The sequence below is a fragment of the Camellia sinensis genome, chromosome 5, assembly GCF_055761805.1.
Source record: "Camellia sinensis isolate YWXY chromosome 5, ASM5576180v1, whole genome shotgun sequence".
Taxonomy (NCBI): domain Eukaryota; kingdom Viridiplantae; phylum Streptophyta; class Magnoliopsida; order Ericales; family Theaceae; genus Camellia; species Camellia sinensis.
Genome location: NC_138965.1, coordinates 160,980,523 through 161,001,018, shown reverse-complemented (window position 1 = coordinate 161,001,018; position 20,496 = coordinate 160,980,523). Strand labels below are relative to the sequence as shown.

Below are 20,496 nucleotides of genomic sequence, written 5' to 3'. Positions count from 1 at the left end.
CGCCATAAATTAACATTTAGTCTCCAAAAGTAGCCTTCAACTAATGACATGTTAAGTTTTAGCGACATATAAATGCGTCGCTAAAAATATCTTTCAGTGACTAAAAGAATTGGTTGTTGAATGTTAACACTTTTGGCGACCAATCAAGTTTTGGGTCGCTAAAAAAATTGACACATACTTTCAGCAACATAAATAAAATGTCACCAAAAGTAAATTTACAACTAAAAAAACCTGTCACCAAAAATTCATTATTTATAATTTTTTTTAACAATTTCCCTGTTCAATAAATAATTCATAAACCTATAAACATAAGCAAAATGTAATTCAAATTAACACACTTATGCAAAGCATCCAAAATATAAACTTAATTCAAAAGTAGTACCATATTAAATATAAACCGCATATCAAATCCAAAACATCCAATTTAAGTACAACTCTCTTACAATCCCAAACTTGAAACATGTAATGCCCAAAAACCTTCTAAACTTGCAAATTCATAACAAAAAACCTATGACAAAATATATCCAAAAATTCAAAATGTAATCCTTTGATGCTCCCTGAACTATATGCTCCCCGAACTATATTTCATCCATTGCCAATTTGTCAAACATGTGAAAAAAACTTCAAACATGTAATTCCAAAAAACTTTCCAAGCTTGCAAATTCATAACAAAAACCTATGACAAAATATATCCAAAAATTCAAAATGTAATCCTTTGATGCTCCCCGAACTATATTCCATCCATTGCCACCAATCTGTCAAACATATGAAAAAAAAAATTATAATGTTAAAATGTTAATAATAAAGGTCTTGGTCTAAAAACATTGGTTTCACATTATAGATGAACAAATAGAGAGCAAATTTTCCTACGGTGAATTACAAAATTTCAACATACCAAAATCAAAAAGTAACACATGATTCACTAGTTAGACTTGCATATATTCCCAGACTCTACAAATGGATCGAAGAGTATGTTAATTGCTCTGTCATCAAAAAACATCTGCCACCCAGAGAGAAACTACTCATCTTCGCCAAAACATATTTTCAACAAAAATAAAAATATGCAGTTTTGAATTGCAGACCGGTTTTCTTTTCTATGTACTACTAGTTCTTTTGTTCTGTGTTGCGAATTAATTGAAGTACTTTAAATTTCTATGTATAAGGAGCTAGTTATTGCTCTTGTTTCATTTCAAATAAAAAGTGATATTTTTGTATACAAGCTGTGAAAGAGTAATGGTGTGCATTAGAAATAGAGTAATGATATAGAAACATAAAAAATAAAAATAAAAAGTTAAACAGAATTTGTATATGGAAGTGCATTAGCCACAAAATCTTGATAAAGAATGGCAGTTGAGTCAGGATTGCACAAAACAATGAATAAACAAAGAATTTTCTACACGAAAAAAAAAAGAATAAATAAAGAACGACTCGGAAAAGGATCTGTGCAGAAGGAAGTGTCATGTATCAGTACACCACCTCTTCCCCCACATTTTTAGCTTAATTAATTCAAGTTCAACCATGAAGAAGGGTTGTGACCATTGTGTGGCTCGTAATCAAATGTGAGGGAGAGAACCAGTGGTGCCGTTGTCACCTTGTCTAGGTTAATTAGTTCTAACTGCCTCAGCCATCCTTGAGTCTTGATCTTGAAGTCTTACCTACTCAAAATTGGGCCGGTTTGGTTGTTTTTGTTCAAGCTTGGCTTGAAAACTTAACGAGCCTGAAATTGTGTTCAACCTTGGTTTGTTTACATAAAGAATCGATTTCAAATGAATTTTTAACAAGCCAAACACGAGTTGAGCTCGAGTAGGTTGATTTGTTTAACTGCCCTATCTACTAGAGCTGGAAGAATTTCGAAGGGCTACGGCATATTCAAGGTCAATACGTTGTTGTATCCCTATGAATATTTCTTTTTCTAACCAAACAATTACTAGTACACCTATTGTGATTCCTAACCCTTGATTTACTGTTGACGTGAAATATTTTTCAATGTTTTAAGTTACATGGCTGTGTCGTTCTCACATTACAGGGGAAAATCTGAGAAACTAAGGATCAAAGGTTGCATGAAGAATTGATAATTCCCACTGCCAAACTATTTGTATGATCTTCTGCAATTCCACACAAATCCTAGATAACAGGGAGGAGGCACAATTTAAACCACATAATCTGAGATTACATATGGTAAACTATTTTTAGTACTATTCTCTACAAATAAACTCAAGATCATGTTGTTACAAAATGTTAAATAATTTAACCGTCAAAAGAACAATAATGGAGTTGTTGACAATGAAACTAATGTCAGCAGGACATAAATCATTTATCCTCATTTTGCTAAGTTCAACGAATTTGCATTATATTTGTAAACCAGTCCAGTAGTTTGGATCTGATGTGGCCGTGAGGCAGGGCCAGCGAGATTGGTCTTCATTTGGACAGTCATAAATTAATGGATGTATTTTCTTGATACCTTTGATTTACCATATGCTTGTGGCCTAGCCTATTGAGCTGCGAGGAATGTAATTTTAAATTGGGCTAGGCTTGTGTTCTCTCTTATTTGAGATATGTGTGCCCTTTGGGGTTGGTTTGGGTACCCAAGGGTACGTGTACCATTGTCCAATTTTTCCTTTTTGGTAATAAATGCTTACTTTACCAAAAGATAAGCCATTTACTGAAAAATAAATAAATAATAATAAAAATAAAAAACAAGTGAAATTTGATGAAACCTAAGAAGTATGGACACGGACACGGACACGGACACAACACATGGAGGACACGTGCAAAATAAAGTCTAAAGGAGAAGAATATAAACAAATTTAGATTATTTTTGTTTTATCATTGAATTTCAAGTTATTTCATTTAAACTTGTAATGTGTTTCATGTGTATCTAAGTATTCAGAAGTGTTCGCCGAGTGTCGTGCCATGTCGGCATCGGACACAACATGTTACTTTCTTAGAAATATCCATGCTTCTTAGGATGAAACAGTGACAAAAATTCACTCTTGAGATTTGGTTACACCTTACCCCTATGAAAATTGGATCTCAGGTTCACTTCAACTCGCAATTTACTCAGATCCCAGGAAAATAAAAGGAAAATGCTCAGACTATACAGAAATGCTTATTTGGACCATAATGGTTAAAGTCAAACTTTGTCAAAAAACTAACATTAGTAGTTAAAAAGCTTGCATGGAGCATAAATATGTACACTACGTTATACTTATTTTACGAAAATGATGTCATGGAATTTATCATAAAGCTAATGTTGGAACCGAGAACATACTTCCTCATCTGGATTTACAGGACTGCCAGTTTCTCCAGTTACAGCCTTGGAAGGATCATCAGGCATTCCTTGCATATACCACAGATTAGGTAACAAACTACAACCTTGTCTATTCATTGATGACAATTTCATTGTAATGAACCAAAATAAATAAATAAATTATCATACAGGATTATCCAGGTTTCCGTAGAAATTTTCTCCTTCAATGATTGAAGGCTTAATATCCATGGGTGTTTCCTACAAATCCCAAACAAACCTTTGGGTAAATCAAACATCACCACCATCATTATTATTATTATCATGTCTGGAAATGACCAATTAATATTTGGTCATAATTCAACTCACCATGAACTGAAAAAAGAAGATACGAGTCATAGAACCACAAGAAGATTTTAAATCAGGCTGCCAAAAGGGGAAATAATTGACCTTCCAATAATAAGGTGTTACAGTTGTCTTCACACAAAACGTACCGGTTCTATTTGGTCCAAACAAAGATCCCTCCCTCCCTTGCTCAGATCTCTCAGAGTTCCCTACCCATTCAACAATATGGTGAAATAAAACAAGAAACCACCGCAAAGGACAAAAGAAAAAGGAAGCCATGATTTGTACGATTTAATAACAAGAATAAAACTCAGTCCAAAGCCAAACTCAAAACATGTAGATACTAGGATTTTGGGGAGAAACATTTCTCTCAATAATAACAGAATAATCACCATCAACAACAATTTCAGTCACCTAATGTTACCCAACACATTTATTAATTTTTTTACATAATTTCCGTCAAATGAAAACATGATTTCACAAAAACCATCATATTCATCATTTACAAACAGGGAATTTGCAGATAGTGATGCCCTGGTGAACATTTTTTTTAATTAATTTTGTTATATGCCTCTACTAATGGCCCCGTTTTTAGCAGGATATGACAAGCATGGAGTAGATTCAACAGTAATAAATCATGTGCAGCTTGTCAAAGATTTGAGAAATTCGAATTCAACTCAATTACCTAAACGAGCTGAGGTTAAAGATTTAAGAAATTCAAATTCAACTCAATTACCTAAAGGTGCTGAGGTCAAGGACAAACTAGAGCTTTGAAAAACAATTAAACTTGAATTAATATACACTTTCACAGAGAGAGAGAAGATTACAAGCATAATATTAAAAAAATGATGATATCATTAACAATTTTCATATATCAAGTACAGAGAGAGAGAGAGAGAGAGAGAGTTGTTACCAATTTCTACAGTGGCAAAATAAGTTAATTTAGCCTAATACATGGATCCTAATATATCCTAGGTCACAAATTTATCAACAAGTAAATAAATGACATTAGACCAAACTCCAAGAAAGAAGAGGAAAAGCCAGTGCATGTTCAATAGATCTCTAAAATTCAGATTGAAACATGGACGTGAATGGGGAGAAAAAATCCATCCAAAGGGAGAAAAAAAAAAAACAAAAAACAAAAAAAAAGAACACAGAACAAAAAGAATCAATCCACAAACAACACTTCAATGGGGAGAAAAAATGAATCAACTAAACCGATTCTTTTCTATTTCATTTTCCTTTTTTCTGTTCTTTTTCAAAAAACTTCTAAATGCAGCAAAAATAGACCAAAAACAGCAGCAAAAACAACACCGAAACAGCCCAAAAACAACCCCAAAACAGCCAGAATAGCAGCAGCATAGGGCAGAAAAAAAAACAGTAAGTGGAGAACTACAGCAGCACTGCAGCAGCACAGAACAGAAAAGAAAAAAAAAAATCAATAAGAGTAAAACTGTAGCAGCACAAAGCAGAAAGAAAAAAAAATTCAGTAAGTGTAGAACTATAAAAATATGAAAAAGTCTTTCATTCTTCAGGCTATTCTTTCAGGTTGAGTTTGGCAAATGCTTTTTTAGTATCTTTAAAACTTAATTCCCAAACGGGCACAACTTTTTTGGCTAAAAAACCAGTGCTATTTAAGCCATTGCCAAACAAAGTAAATAAAAAAAATTGAAACAGAGCTTAGTTATATATTTCTAGCCTCATATCATCTAGGTGATCTCAACCCAATATGAAAAACTCAGTACAGATCAAAGCTATGGCTCAACTAACTCAGATGTGACAATTAGAAAGCTAGACATTCATCATTTGAGTTCAACAACCAATATCACTTCCAAAAGGTGCATATAATTGTCACTGATAAATCTAACATAGCCTATTGTTTGTATTTTGCTCTTACATAAAATAATATTAACTGATCTAATGGTCTGTGTGTGTGTGTGTTGGGGGGGGGGGATAATAGATGCCAATCTCAGTTATGTGTTCATGACCTGATCAAAGCCAAAATAATGGTAGAGAATCAGATGTTAAAATAAGCTTAAATATCTTCTTTACGCTAATTATCTTTAATTTGATTTAATTTTTCATCATAAAAATTTCAAACTTTTTAACGATCACTGTCATTGTCCATACAGGCTAACACGTTTATGATCGATCAACACACTTATCTCATGCAGAAATAGTCCCCAAGAACAAATGCAAAACAGGATATTCCCAAATGCCAAGAAACTGATGTTTCATAGAATAAATACTTTATCATGATGATCAATAGTAAATGGAATCACCAAGCCAAGGTGGAACAAATTTAGTGGCAACCATAACATATTCTCGAAGGTTCTATTTCTTTTTTTTTTTGCTTAGAGCAGGGAAAAAAAAATCAATTAGTGTAGAACTGCAGCCACATTATTTCTTTTTCTAAGTGTAGAACTGCAGCACAGACCAGAACAACAGCCACATTTTTTTTTCTTCTTCTAAATTTGTAGAACTGTTGCACCAAATAATTTTCTTCTAGAAGTGATAAAATTTCATGCAATCAATAAGTGTAACCAATTAAAAGATAGAAGAAAAAAAATGTACTCCAGATGTTTAGCTCTAGGCTTCAACTTGGGCAGTGTAGAAAATTGAACACTTCTCAAAACATGTTATATATGTTTATTTATTAATGCTTGAACTAATTAAAACAACAACAACAACAAACAAACATGAGATGATTACAATTATTATTGGAGAAGCTCTTCACCACATATCAGTCCCAAAATCAGTCCCAAAATTAGTCCCAAAATCAGAATATCAGTCCCAAAAAAAATTCAAAATCAGAATATCAGACCTAAAATCAGAATATCAGTCCCAAAAATAGTCCTAAAATCAGAATATCAGTCCCAAAAATCAATAAAAATTGATCAAATTTACTGCATCAAAACAAAGAAATTCAATCATCCCAGAACAAAAGTGGGAAAACAAAACAAACCCAGAACCGAAAATTCAATAATCAATGCATTCACACGAAACCCATTAAAATTTTCAATAAACCCATGTCGATATGAGCAATCAAAATCAACCCATAGATCGATAAAACACAAAAACACGAATTAAATAATTTATATATATATACATTCAGTGTGTATATGCACGTAAGAGATCTCAAAGTGAGGAAAATCTGAGATTTATTATGGGAATTGCTCGATCGAGACATACCCGATTGGAATATCAGAATATCGATCCCAAAAATAGTCCCAAAATCAGAATATCAGTCCCAATATCAGTGCTGTGTTGTGTTCTTCCATGCCGAACAAGAGAATCAAATTGAAGACAAACAAGAAAAATTGGAAGAGGAGACTGTAAGAGAGGGAGAGGGAGAGGGAGAGGGAGAGGGAGAGAGAGACGAAGAAGAAGAGAAGACATACCTGTGCGTGTCTTCTGTTGTGCCGCTTGAGGTTGTGAAGTGAGAGAATGAGATGAATATTAGGTCAATCCTTGTGTATTCACCTAAAAGGGCCAGTCAACTGTTGAACATAAAAAATAAAAATTAAAAAACATTTTCAAAACTACGTCGTTTTGACCCTCAATTTATTGGCGACGAAAATTATTAAGTTGCTATAAATATCGTTTATCTTTTCGCGACTATTTTAATTCTGTCGCCAAAAATTTACAATTGGCGACCAAAAATTTCGTCGCTAAATGTTAATTTGGTCACGAAAACATATTTAGTGCTCCCGCGCAAAAAATTAAGTTGGCGCCAAACGTTTTTAGCGACCAATTGAGATATTGGTCGCCAATAGTTTATTTTTTGGTGACCAACAAGTATATTGTCGCCAAAAATATACAATTGGCGACAAATTTCAATTTGGTTGCTAAAAAACGTCGCCAAAATGCTTTTTGTTGTAGTGTTAATAAAATATCTATATTGATATAAATTTATAATTTAAAGTGACATCTTTAGTTGTTGGGATAAAGTTATATTGGGTTAAGAGGAGGTGAAGTTAGGGTTAAGTATAAGGCTATTCGAATTGCACAACCCGTCCAATTCAAATCAATTCGCATACAAATGGGCAGTTTTGCAGACACAATGCGGGCGGAAATGCGGTTTGAAATATGACATTATTGTGGGTTGCGGGAGGGTTGCGGGTTTTACTCGCACCCGCAAGAACCCGGCCGCACTTAGACTTTTTTTTTTTTTTTTTTTTTTAAATTTGTGATGGAGTTTGCGAGTTTGCAAATGTTTTTATTTTATTTAATGAGTTTGAATTGGATGAAATTTAACAATAAGTTATTATTATTTTATTATTTCATTTTGGATGAATATAAAAGTTAATGAAGAATTATTTTTAGGTATGTTTAAGATTTTGAATGATTTTACTTTAATTGTATTGTTGGGTAGTGAATGATTTTAATGATTTAGTTTACAATTTTGAAAGATGTGATTGTTTTAGTTTATGATTTTATTTAAAAGTTTAGAATTTAAATAATTTGCTTGTGTTAGAAATTGATTTTGTTGCATTTTTAATTTTATAAGGTTTAATTAGTGGTTGGTTTGCTAATGATTTACTCAATTGTGGCTGTAATTTAGTGCTTTTCTTTCATTTCCACAGAGAATATTTTACATGAGAAATGGGTGTCCAATACACAAATCCTAGTGCTTTTCTTTCATTTCCAGTCCTCTTGATTGTCTTCACCATTCCATCACAACATTGTTCTGCAACTGATACTTTAACTCAAATCACAACAAATCTTAGTAGGACAAACTCTCATCTCCTCTGGCCAAATCTTTGAGTTAGGCTTCTTCATTCCAAGCAATTCCAGTAAGCAATATGTTGGGATTTGGCACAAGAACATACCAATGCATGATCGAAAAGTCGTATGGGTGGCAAACAGAGAGAATCCACTTAAAGTTAAAGCAACAGACTTTGCCTCTTCACGTCTAACAATTGGTAAAGATGGAAATCTGAGACTCCTTGATGGCATGAACAACACTGTCTGGTTGACAAATGTTTCTGTCCATTCCAACAACTCAATTGCAGTGCTTTCAGACAGGGGAAACCTTACTCTTAAAGATAGTGTCTCTGGATTGACCTTGTGGGAGAGCTTAACGATCCTTGTGACACTTTTTTACCGGGCATGATGCTAGGAATGAACACCAAAGCAGGAGAGAAACGCATGCTGTCTTCCTGGCTGACCCAAGATGACCCATTGCCTGGAAAGTTCGTTTGCGTGTTTTCACTGGACACACCACCACAGGTTTTCATTTGGAATAGTTCCAAGCCATACTGGAGAAGTGGTCCATGGGACGAATTGAAGTTTATAGGGGTACTGAACATGCCCCACAGCTATGACAGTGGATTCAACCTCGTGCGCGATAATCAGCAGGGAAGTGTGTGTATCACATGGCACATTGAAAACACCTCTAATGTCCACTTTATTTTCTTAACACCAGATGGAACTTTGCAGGCAATGTACGGGAATGAACAAGGCAAGAATCCATATGTTACTTGGATCGCACTGCTCCATCGATGTGATATTTATGGGGTTTCTGGACCTTTTGCAGTTTGCAATAACAATAAGTCTCCAAATTGTGAGTGCTTGAAAGGGTTTGTACCAAGTTCAACTGAGGAGTGGTGGAAAGGAAATTGGGCAAGTGGTTGTGTGAGGAAAACTGAACTGGTTTGCGAAAAGAACACTAGCAGCTAGCATCATCAGGAAAGGCTCAAAATGATGGGTTTTGGAAGCTGAGCAGTATGAAGCTGCCAGATCATTATGAACATTTGCGCATCAACGATTCCTCAGGTTGCCAACAATGGTGCTTGAGTAACTGTTCTTGTGTGGCATATGCATATGTGACTGGAATTGATTGTATGGTTTGGTCTGGAGGCCTCATGGATATTCAGCAGTTTCCACTTGCCGCCGGGAACGACCTCTTCCTTCGCCTTTCATATTTAGAGCTGGGTAAAGTTAATTGATTTGTGCCTTAATATCTTAGGATTAGCAATATCATTTTTATTTTAAAATTTGTTCTTCATTATCTTTTTCATTTTATTTTTTTAGGTAAAGATAAGAATAATAAAAAGTTCATCATCAGCTTTACTACAATTTCTGAGGTTGTCCTCTTGGGTGCCTTCATGTATGGTATGCACAGGTGGAGAGCAAATCAAAGAGGTAAGTAGGGTATTTTTTTAATAAGCAGAGTAAATCAACAAGGACATATCTATTTGCTTCTGAAACTAACTTGTCATGGACATGTAACACAAAGATGTGGCCATCAATTTTCTCTCTCCTGTCAACGAAAAATAATGATTTCTGTTTCATCAAAATTAGATGAGCTCTTTATTCTGTTCAAAGTGGTATAAATATTCATTTGTGTTTTCTGCAGACAATACAACAATTTTGTACTCTTCATAGTCTGATAAATTAAAAGAATCTTCAAGTTTAATCACCTGCAAAATTTATAATTTTAAAGCCAGTGTACTTTGAGAAAAAACAGGAACGGTATTTTTATAACATTTTAAGCTGAGAAACAAAAAACAACTACGAGGAAATTCACTTATCATTGGCTATAGCTAAGTCATAAATTATTGGGTCCATTTTTGCTCAACAAGCGAAGCAACTATGATTATTTTTAACATATTTCAAATTTGAGAAATCTAAAAAAAAATTTGTTCTATGGTTCAATTTTTGAACATCAGTAAAGAGAGAAAACATGAGAAAGGACTTTAAAATGGTTGATTCAATGGACACTTCAGAGCTACCAATTATTGACTTTGATAAAATACTAGTCGCAACTGATAACGTCAACACAACAAACAAACTTGGGGAAGGAGGATTTGGACCTGTTTATAAGGTAATTATATTCTTTAATAAACGAATTATGCTGACATATATCCGATGTACTAACTAATAAAAATTGTGGTCTACAGGGAAGGTTAGAAGATGGCCATCAAGTGGCAGTGAAAAGACTTTCGAGGCATTCAGGACAAGGTGTGGAAGAGTTCAAGAATGAGATCGTATTGATTTCCAAACTACAACATAGGAATCTTGTTAGGCTCTTGGGTTGCTGCATTGAAGGGGAAGAGAAGCTATTGGTTTATGAATACATGATAAACAAAAGCTTGGACACTTTTCTCTTCGGTTGGTTTATAGTCTCATCTTTATTACTGTATATTGTTCATAGGTCATTCAATACTATTCCTATAACTGTGCCTAACACCGAGGAAAGAAATGTTCAAAACTTATGTTTAGCCTTGTTCTCTTATCCTTATTGGTGATACAATGTATGGAAAGGACTGACTTTGATGAATGCATCTTTTGGACTGTCATGCTTTTCGTTAGATACAACAAAAAGGGTGAAGCTTGATTGGGCTAAATGCTTCCACATTATTCAGGGTATTGCCAGAGGGCTTCTTTATCTCCATCGCGATTCTTGTTTAAGGGTTATTCATAGAGATTTGAAAGCCAGCAATATTCTCTTGGACAATGACATGAATTCAAAAATTTCAGACTTCGGGTTAGCGCGAACTTTCCGAGTGACACAAGAACTGGCAAACACTCACAGGGTGATGGGAACATTGTAAGGATCCTTTCTTTCCTACAATAGATTTTGCTCACCTTTGCCAACTACCTGTACTACTGATGCAGTTATGTATGACATGGAACATTTGATGTTTGAAATACTACAAATAAAGGTATAATGGTCTTAAAATATATCTTGGATTAGGATGGAGACTATAGGAGTGCTCTTTCGTTTCTAAACTTCTTTTCGTCTCTGCCTCCCCCCGATTAGTTATCTTCCCTTCTTACCTCTATTACTGTGTTCTTATCTCAACATTTTTAGACAAAGTAGATTGAAAAACATGATCTCAACATTATAGAAAGCAAGAGCCCTTGTTATTAATAATTAATTATTCATTATTATTATTATTTAATTTCCAGGAGAACTTATTCTATACATTACTCCCAAATAAGCAAACCACAAGAGTTTGATCATCTTGTTTTATATAAAATCCTTATTTGCTTCTATATATATATATATATATATATTCAGGCAGTATCAGCGATTCAGTAAATAAGTTTTTTCCCTTCCTTCTTTAATTTTTATTTTTTTTGGAATAGTTACATTATATTTATTTATTGGAAGTACTATAATTTTGGGTAAGCATAAATGTAACAATTTCCAATCAAATGCAGTGGATATATGTCTCCCGAGTATGCAATGGGAGGGTTATTCTCAGAGAAGTCGGATGTCTATAGCTTTGGTGTTTTGTTATTAGAGATGGTTAGTGGCATGAGGAATTCCAGTTTTCATTATCATGAAAAATATTTAAACCTCCTTGGTTATGTAAGTGCACTAATGTCACCTTTCCATGCTTTCAAATATTGTTGTCACTACCATTATATGTGGTTCTACTAATTCATATATGGACATATGTGGAACTATTCCAGGCATGGGAATTGTACAATGAAGGCCAGGCATCAGACTTAGTGGATGAGGTAGTGGTTGATTCATGTTCCTTGTTTGAAGTACTGAGATGTGTACGTATTGGTCTTCTTTGTGTTCAGGATCATGTTGCGGATAGGCCAACCATGTCCATTGTGGTTCTTATGTTGAGTAATGAAATGGATCTTCCACATCTAAAACAACCCACATTTACTATCCAAAGCTTGTCAGACGCCGATTTTCAGTCACAATGTAATAAAAGATGTTCCATAAATGAGGCATCTCTATTGATTATTGAAGGACGGTAACCAATTAACAAATCATGTATACTTCGCACAACGTATATTGGTATCAACGTATATTGGTATTATTGTACAATGACATCTACAAATATAGCAATTAAAGTTTGATATCAATGTTATGTAACACAAAAGATCTTTTCGGTTAGTTATTTGCTATTCGTAAGCTTAGGCATAGGTGGGAATATTTTGGCCATATTTATTTAATGATTTTAAATAAGATAAAAGAAATACAGATTGTAACTTATGAATGTCTTACTTTCTTGGGCTAAATAAATTGAAAAAATCAAATAAAAGATAATTTAAAATTGAAATCAAACATCACTAGGGAATTTTTTTTTTTTTTGGAGGTACTCAAGCTCGATGTCCAATTCTAAATTTTTTGAGTTAATAGGCCTAAACTTTATTCTTTTGAGACCAAAATGACAATTATAATTTGAAAGATCATTTTACCCCTACCAATCTGTCTATTTATCCATTGCCAGCTCACTTATTTGTCCACTTGTCATCTCACTATTTGTCCATGTGTCCTCTATCTTTTCATCTATCTACCTATCTGTCCATATAATCACCACCACCACCATTGTTGCTGCCTGCTACCATCTGCCACTGCCATTGACTTTTTAGGCAACTTTTATGATGAACTTTTCGGTCAACGGTGGTCTAGCATCAGTCTAGCAATGTGGTTACAATTGATTTAAAAAATTCTTCAAAAAAATAATTTTTTCTTCTCACCAAATAATTTTATTAAGCATGTTCTTATCACCAAAAAATATCAAACATTAGGCTAAACAACATATTGCCTCATGGGTATAGACTTTTCACCAATTATCCTTAAAAAAAAAAAGGACATTCTTTGGTTGTACTACTAGTCCAAGCTCCCATTGATCATTATTTTTATTTTACGTGAATAAGGAATGAGCATTTCTATAACGACCCTGCCACGTATAATATTTAGTGTTTAATTAATGAAAGAGATTTTGATTTTAATTAGTCCTTATTCTAAGTCTTTGAGGCTTAAGTACAGGCCGATCATGATCCTTAACCTCTAGAGCCGGGTTGGGGTCTTGGCAATTTTGTAGATTTTTGGAAGTCACTACTGATGTTTAATTTTCAAAGAAAAATATTTTTGATCCCTAATTTTGGACTTCCAAACAAATCTTAAGTGATGTGTCATAAGCCACATCACTTGGCAATCCCACTAAAATATAAAAACTATCTAATAAATATTCGTCATATCATTAAGGATTGATTTTGGAGTTCTAAAATTGGGAATGTAGTATTATTGATTCGAAAATGCTTTGGACCACCAATTTTGGACCCATAAACCAACCATATGTGTCATAAGTTACATGACTTAAGATCCCCAATAAAATATAAAATTATCTAATAAATACATGCTATGTCCTTAGAGATTGATTTTGGGAGTCCAAAATTGGTGTGCATACTGATTTACAAAAGGGAAACCCTTCAAAGTTGACACACATCGCGTAGTGTGATGACTGGAGTCCGTAATTGTCGCTTCACTTGGTTGACTTGGACGCGAAGGAAAATTATTCGGTAAATTCTCTAAATTATGATTCATTTATATTTTACTTTTAAAAATTTTAAGTTTATTAGTTAATTATTTTAAAATATTATATTGTTATATTTTACTTTTTTTGTAAGGATTCTCTTATATATTTATACAAAATCAGATCATATGTAAGGTAGATGATACATTTATTGAAAATTTTAAGGCAATAATGTCCTTATCTGGTGATCCGTTTATATTTGGGAATTTATTAGGAAATCATTCAATTACTTGTATCTCAATTAGTTCATAACATATTCTTGTCATGGAATGTGTCACCATCATCAAATACTCAGTTTTTGCTAATGGGGAGATACGAACTGCCTTTATGCCCTCTTGTGGACTGCACCAAGGAGACCATCTCTCACCGTATTTGTTCCTATTGGTATCTGAAGTGTTGTCCAATCTTATCACTGAAAACATCCATTTGGAAAGGATTTTTGGTCTACAGATGAGGACGACTTGCCCAATTTTATTGCGCTATTTTTCGCGAATGATGTCGTTCTTTTCCTCAGAGCTGATCAAAGAAAGTATATGAATTTATTGAATATCATTGAGGTGTATAGTAGTGCCTCAAGTCAGTTCCTTAACTTTGATAAGTTTGGGATTTTGTTTTCATCTAATGCTTCGACGCAGCTTTGAGCTTCCATCTGCAACACTCTGGGCATTTCCCCAACCAACCCCAATGCCAAATACTTGGGAATTCCATCCTCCTAGGGCCGATCTAAAGCTGCCATGTTTTCTATTTTGATAGAGAAAGCTCTCTCTAAGCTTCAAGGATGTCCCATGCAGGAAAAGAGGTTCTGATAAAGGCTATTGTACAAGCATTTCCCATCCATGCTATGGCATGTTTTGAATTACCTTAAATCTTTGCCAAAAACTCAATGCGCTTATAAGAAATTTTTGGTAGAACGGCAATCCTGAGGACCATGGCATACACTGGGCAAATTGGTCCACCATGATGAGGCCCAAACCTAAAGGAGGGATGGGTTTTAGGGATTTTTGCAGTTTCAACCAAGCCTTACTAGTTAAGCAAGGATGGAGGATTATCACTAATCCCAATTCTCTCTAGGCCAAGATGTACAAAGGCCTTTATTTTCCAAACTCAAATTTTCTTCAAGCTTCTCGAGAGACTTCACTGTCTTAGGCATGGGTTAGTTTACTCAAGGTGTCACGACCCAAACCCACCCTAGAGGTTTAGTGTCATAACTGGCCAGTAATCCTTGAATTACCAAAAGCCTCTGAACAGAATTACATATAATTAGGGGCTGCAGAAGTAAATATATAAAATATACATGGTCCGTTGAGTTGTGTTGACATACATAGGACAAAAATTTAAAACTTAAATATATTTACATATATATACAGAGGTGTTAAATTTCAATCATTACAGATTTAGCCAAAAGGGGACATACCCAGTTATACAGATAAACAAAAGCTGGTTCACATTTCAAAGAAAACAAAGTCTTAAACATTCACAAAACATGGCCACAAGGTTTAACTTAATCTGGAACCTCCTCGGGAAGCACAAAAGGTGGCTGACAGACTGGAATCCCAGGTCATTAACTTTGAGCCTGGTCACGCACCTGGTCACCTACATACATAATATAAATAGAGTGAGCGAAGCCCAGTGAATAATAACAAAGTAAATGATTTAATGAATGATGTCCTATAGCAGATTTCAAAATCTGAAACAAATTCAAATTCGCATGCTTGACCAGAAATCATAGTAGTTATATATGGTACATCCATTTAACTGTCATATCATATCAAATTTGTATAATCGGTACCGACGACCACATAGGTCCATATCTTGTGCACAAGTAGCCATGGTATTGTTATCCCCAGGCGAGGGCTACATGAGCATAGGCCTCGGTATTGTTACTCCCGAGCAAGGGCTACATGAATATAAGCCACGGTATTGTTATCCCTAGGTAAGGGCCACGTGCATATTGGCCTCGATATTGTTACCCCCGGGGGAGGGCCACGCGAACTAAGGATGCCATAATACATTTCAGAAAAAATGGGCATTCATTTATGATTCATAAAATAGCATTTCAGAAAACAGATCATATCATTTTGGTCAAAAAATACTTATAATCAAACATAGCTTGACAAAGTTATTACTCACAGATGGCTCCAGAAGCAGACAGACAAGGCAGAAAATGCAAAGAGCTTACGGCGCGTGACCTTAGAAGCTTAATTGTGTCCTAGATGTCCAACTGGTTGAGTTACTTAGTTCAACACCTTGAATTTTCTACAATTCTTCTTCTTCTCCTTAGATTTCCAAACTCAACACTTGATCTCACTCTCTCTTTCTCTCTCACGTTTGATGCCTCAAGAAGGAAGAAAATGAGAGTGTAAAGTATATACAAGGGTCCACTAGTGCCTTATATAGGCTTGGATTAAAGAATTCATTAATTAAGCTTAATTGAGCACTAATTATTTCGTTCCAAATCGAATTTTAATTAAACCTACCATAAAATTCTAAAAATTTCAGCTAACAGATAAACCAAGTCAATTTCATGATCGGATGCCGATAAGGCCTTCAATTCGCAGATATTTCTACGATAAGCAGATAGAAATACAAATAATGTAACACATATGCAAATAATTCAAAATTTCTTCTTAATTAATTATTAGCATCCTTAATCATGTTTTAACGGTTAATCATGGGTCGGGGTTGTTACGCAAGGGCAGAGATCTTCTTATGAAGGGTCTCCAGTGGCAGGTCTAGAATAGTGAGCATATTTATTTTTAAGAGGATAATTGGATTTCGGCTGTTGAGGGCGACAAGATTCTTTCGTCCAAACCAACTGGGTGCACTATTAATATGGTGGCTGATGCAATGATTATTCCAGCAAGTCTTAGAATCTAACTTCGCTTCAGTACCACATCTCTCATGGGGAAATGAAGGCCATTCTATCAATCCCTATTGCAGTTGGTCAACATGAGGATTTTCTAGTCTGGCATCCAACTTCTTGGAGCTATTACTCAATTAAGTTAGGCTATGATCTGGCTCGACGTGAGTGTGACTTTACATAAATTTGTAGGCCCTCTTCGTCATCTAATCTTGGGGGTGTATTATAGAAGTTCATTTGGAGCCTTGATACTGCTCCTAAAATTCACCACTTTTGGTAACGAGCCAGCCACAACCTTCTAGCTATAGAAGATGGACTGCATATAAGGAAATGTGCTCCAACGCCTATTTGCCCTATTTGCCTTGATAAAAGGGAAACTGTTGAACACTTGCTTTTTGACTGTTCGTGGACACAAGCAGTTTAGTTTGGCAGTAGTCTCTCTCTCAGGATTCCTAAAGGCTCCATTCTGAATGTGGCTTAATGAACTTATGATCTCCTCTGTCAACATAAGTCTATGGAAGATGCTAGCGCCTTTTAGAGTCAGGTGGCGAAAGTAGGGTGGTTTATTCAGAAATCTAGGAATGAATTTGTGTTTAATCACCTCCATGTGGACCCGCTTGCTACTTGCCACAAAATTTCCCAAGTATGGCATGAAAGGCTAGTTTTTCTCCACTCTACTAATGATGTTATGTCCTCTCAATCTGTCCCTGTTATACCTGCCATTGATAGGTGGAGGCCAGCTTTGGCTGGGCATCTCAAAATCAATTATAATGCAGCTTATTGAAAGCATTCATCAGTGGCAAGCATTGTTGTTGTTGTTCGTGACTCCCATGGTAAGCGTGTGGAGGGAAGGACCCAATCTTTACTAGCTTCTTCTGCTCTCCAAGTAGAGGCTTATGCCATTCGTTTGGCTTGCTTAGTGTCCCAAGCTCTTTATCTGTTCTCAGTGAAAATTGAAAGTGATAATCAATCGGTTATTCACCTGTGTGTCTCATAACTTGTTTCCCCGTGAGAGTGTGTTGCCTTGATTATGAACATCCGAGGCCTAGCTTTCTAGCAAAGTCTATCTTTTTTCTTAGACTGGGTGTCCAAATAATAAAGTTGCCCACTGGGTTGCAAAGTCTTTAGCTTCCAATGTTTTACCTTGTAACTGGGTTGTGTTTCCACCAATACCTTTGTTGTGCTTGGTTAGTGCTGATGTAATGCTTTTTTCTTCTTAATACAGTAACCTTTTTTCTGATAAAAATAAATAAATAAATAAAATAAGTCCCATTATTTGGACATTTGATCCACCAAAATCCAAATTCTCATATTTAAAGTATTTTATGGACAATTTTACCCTTACAAATATTTTTTTGAACACTTAGTAACTTGGTGATGTGATCATTCATATTTGACAGTGTTAATACGCACATCACAGAATATTTATACTATCAATGTAAATATTATTATTAGAGGTATTTTGATAACTATGTTACCCATAACACTTATTGGAACATAATAAAATAATTTGGACTAAGTGGAACATAAGTAAGTAAAGAGATATTTATGAATATAAATACCCCTTTACATTTTGCCACTAAGATAAAAGTGACAAAGTGCAAATGAGATCCTAAAAAAAAAAAGGCATTATTTAAATCTATTGAAGTAAAGATTTAAATTCTCTCTATTTGCCACCCATACAATTTTGCTGACAGGTATTGGTGTGTTCTTGTACCATATCCAAACTCACACTCTTTCCTTACCTTTTCCACTTCTTCCTCCAACAGCCTTCCTTCCCCGCAAGTTTCCCACTCCGGTCACCCCTTGAATTACCCAAATCCCTCCGCTACCCTCCTCCGCTTCTATCATCTTCCACAATGACCATTTCAATTTATAAAAAACATCATTAACAAGAAAAATAACGAAATTGATAATCAAAGAAATGGATACATCTCCATTTCTTCTGCTTCCATTTGCAACTTCTCACCCCTTTCTTTCTCTCATCTTTTTCTTTTTTTAATCTTTGCCTTTTATCTTTTGATTTTGTTTTTCCTTAATTGAGAATAACAAGTTAGCATTCCAGTCAATTTTTCTTCAATGGAGACTAAGAAAGAAAAACACATTCCTGAAAAATCTAGTAGCTTTGCCTTTAGAGACATCGGGCAAGACAACCACGATCGCGAGCACGACCAATAAGGCCCCGACCGCAATCCCAAACTTAATCCTAACAAAGACCACCACCAAAACAATGCCACTAACAATTCTGAACTACCCACAGAAATAGAACCAAAACAAGAGTGTACTAAAACGGAGAACACAGATGAGACCACAACACAGAATATTGAAGAATCTCCTCCTCCTCCTCCTCCTCCTCCCGACTTTGGCAAAGTCTGTGAAGAGATTGATCAATCCATCCATGCTTTGTCTAACATAAAAGATCAGGAATCGAAGTATGCTTCTTCCAATTGCAAATTATGATTCAATCGAAAGCCTAGTGAAACGGAATTAGCTTTCTGAGGACACTTTGTCATTTTTGGATCGATTGTCGAAGTTGACGGCATCGCTCACTATATTCTCATCAGAATCGAAGTATGTTTAATTGGGTCTCAATTCAATCCCAACTTTAGCCCCTCTCAGCATCTTTACAAACATAGTTGATCTCGGAGCTATGGTCGTGGTGATGATCAAAGATGTAACAATTTTCCTTCAACAAAGACCAATTTTACAAGCTTTCAGAGGCTTTTTTTTTTTTTTTTTAATGGTCCAGGTGTGGCTGTTTATGCATTCAAAGGAATTGAATGGTTTTACCACTAGAATCAAAGATCAAAGAGAAAGACAAGTTTGGGAAAATTCTGGGTTTATCAATGACATTCATTTCTTTTGTTAATGTATATATTAGATTTAGATTTATACTTATCTTTATATTACTTCTTGTATTGTAGATATAACTTATCTCTATCTCTCTCTATCTCTATCTCCTTTTATACTTATCTAGGTTTGTGCCTATAAATACAGGCTCTCCTATTGTATTCATTCATTCAATATAATACAGATACACATTTTCCATATTTCTTTCAACTATTATAACATGGTATCAGAGCTCTAGGTTCTACACTTATAGCCTCTCTTTTTTTTGTGCTTAGTCCCGTACTCAGTGACACTACAATATTTATTCCATCACCCATACACTTTATTATCTCTGTTCCAGCACTGCTTCCTCGTTATTTTCCCCCAAAAAATTTTCCCTTACCACCACACTTATCGAAATCTCCTCATGATTCCAATGGCACCAACCACGTCCCAAGAAAGTGCTCCACACGCCCTCACGTGCCGTTTTTGTGCTCGACGCGTCTTAGCCTTCCGCTGTCACTCTCCTACACATCATCACGTGCCATTCAGTTGCTTGCTCATGTCAACACCTGACGTTAGCCCTATACTCACGTACGCCGTTCCTGCTGTTATGCACTGCGCGTGTGCCGTTCTGCTATTGTGTGCCTGCGTGTGCCAATTGGCTACTGTGCGCTGTACGTCCCTTTTTGCTATTGTGCGTTGCACCTCCACTGTTATTGTGCACTGCGCCTCTTGTTAACGTTATCCAGCCCCTGTTGACGTCATCTCTACATAGTAAACCCCTTTCCCAGCTATTTTTGACCTTCCAGACTCACTGGTACGCTCTGTTTTGCTAGTTTTTGCTCTTATAGCATTGTTTTTCTCTATTTTACTTCACCAAACCACCGTTATGGATCGTTATGATGCTTTTCATTTAA

At 35.2% G+C, this 20,496-nt stretch overlaps 1 long non-coding RNA gene and 1 pseudogene across 14 annotated transcripts; one reads left to right on the top strand and one right to left on the bottom strand.

The window, feature by feature from the left end:
* Positions 1 to 364: 364 nt before the first annotated feature.
* On the bottom strand, positions 365 to 7,164 carry LOC145790949 (uncharacterized). 13 transcript variants are annotated; one of them, XR_014330398.1, is made up of 6 exons: positions 6,994 to 7,116; positions 3,617 to 3,801; positions 3,440 to 3,508; positions 3,272 to 3,340; positions 677 to 755; positions 365 to 508 (listed from the first exon to the last, which is right to left on the bottom strand). It is a non-coding gene; the product is annotated as an uncharacterized LOC145790949 (long non-coding RNA). The 13 variants fall into 13 exon arrangements; XR_014330394.1 differs by having other exon boundaries at positions 365 to 755; positions 6,994 to 7,098; XR_014330396.1 differs by having other exon boundaries at positions 365 to 755; positions 3,742 to 3,801; positions 6,994 to 7,082.
* A 1,033-nt stretch (positions 7,165 to 8,197) lies between these two features.
* LOC145788920 (G-type lectin S-receptor-like serine/threonine-protein kinase At1g61550) lies at positions 8,198 to 12,338 on the top strand (annotated as a pseudogene). Its single transcript, XR_014331190.1, has 8 exons — positions 8,198 to 8,279; positions 8,323 to 9,529; positions 9,629 to 9,739; positions 10,267 to 10,421; positions 10,498 to 10,841; positions 10,899 to 11,147; positions 11,765 to 11,915; positions 12,020 to 12,338. The product of XR_014331190.1 is annotated as a G-type lectin S-receptor-like serine/threonine-protein kinase At1g61550 (transcript).
* The last annotated feature ends 8,158 nt before the right edge of the window (positions 12,339 to 20,496 follow it).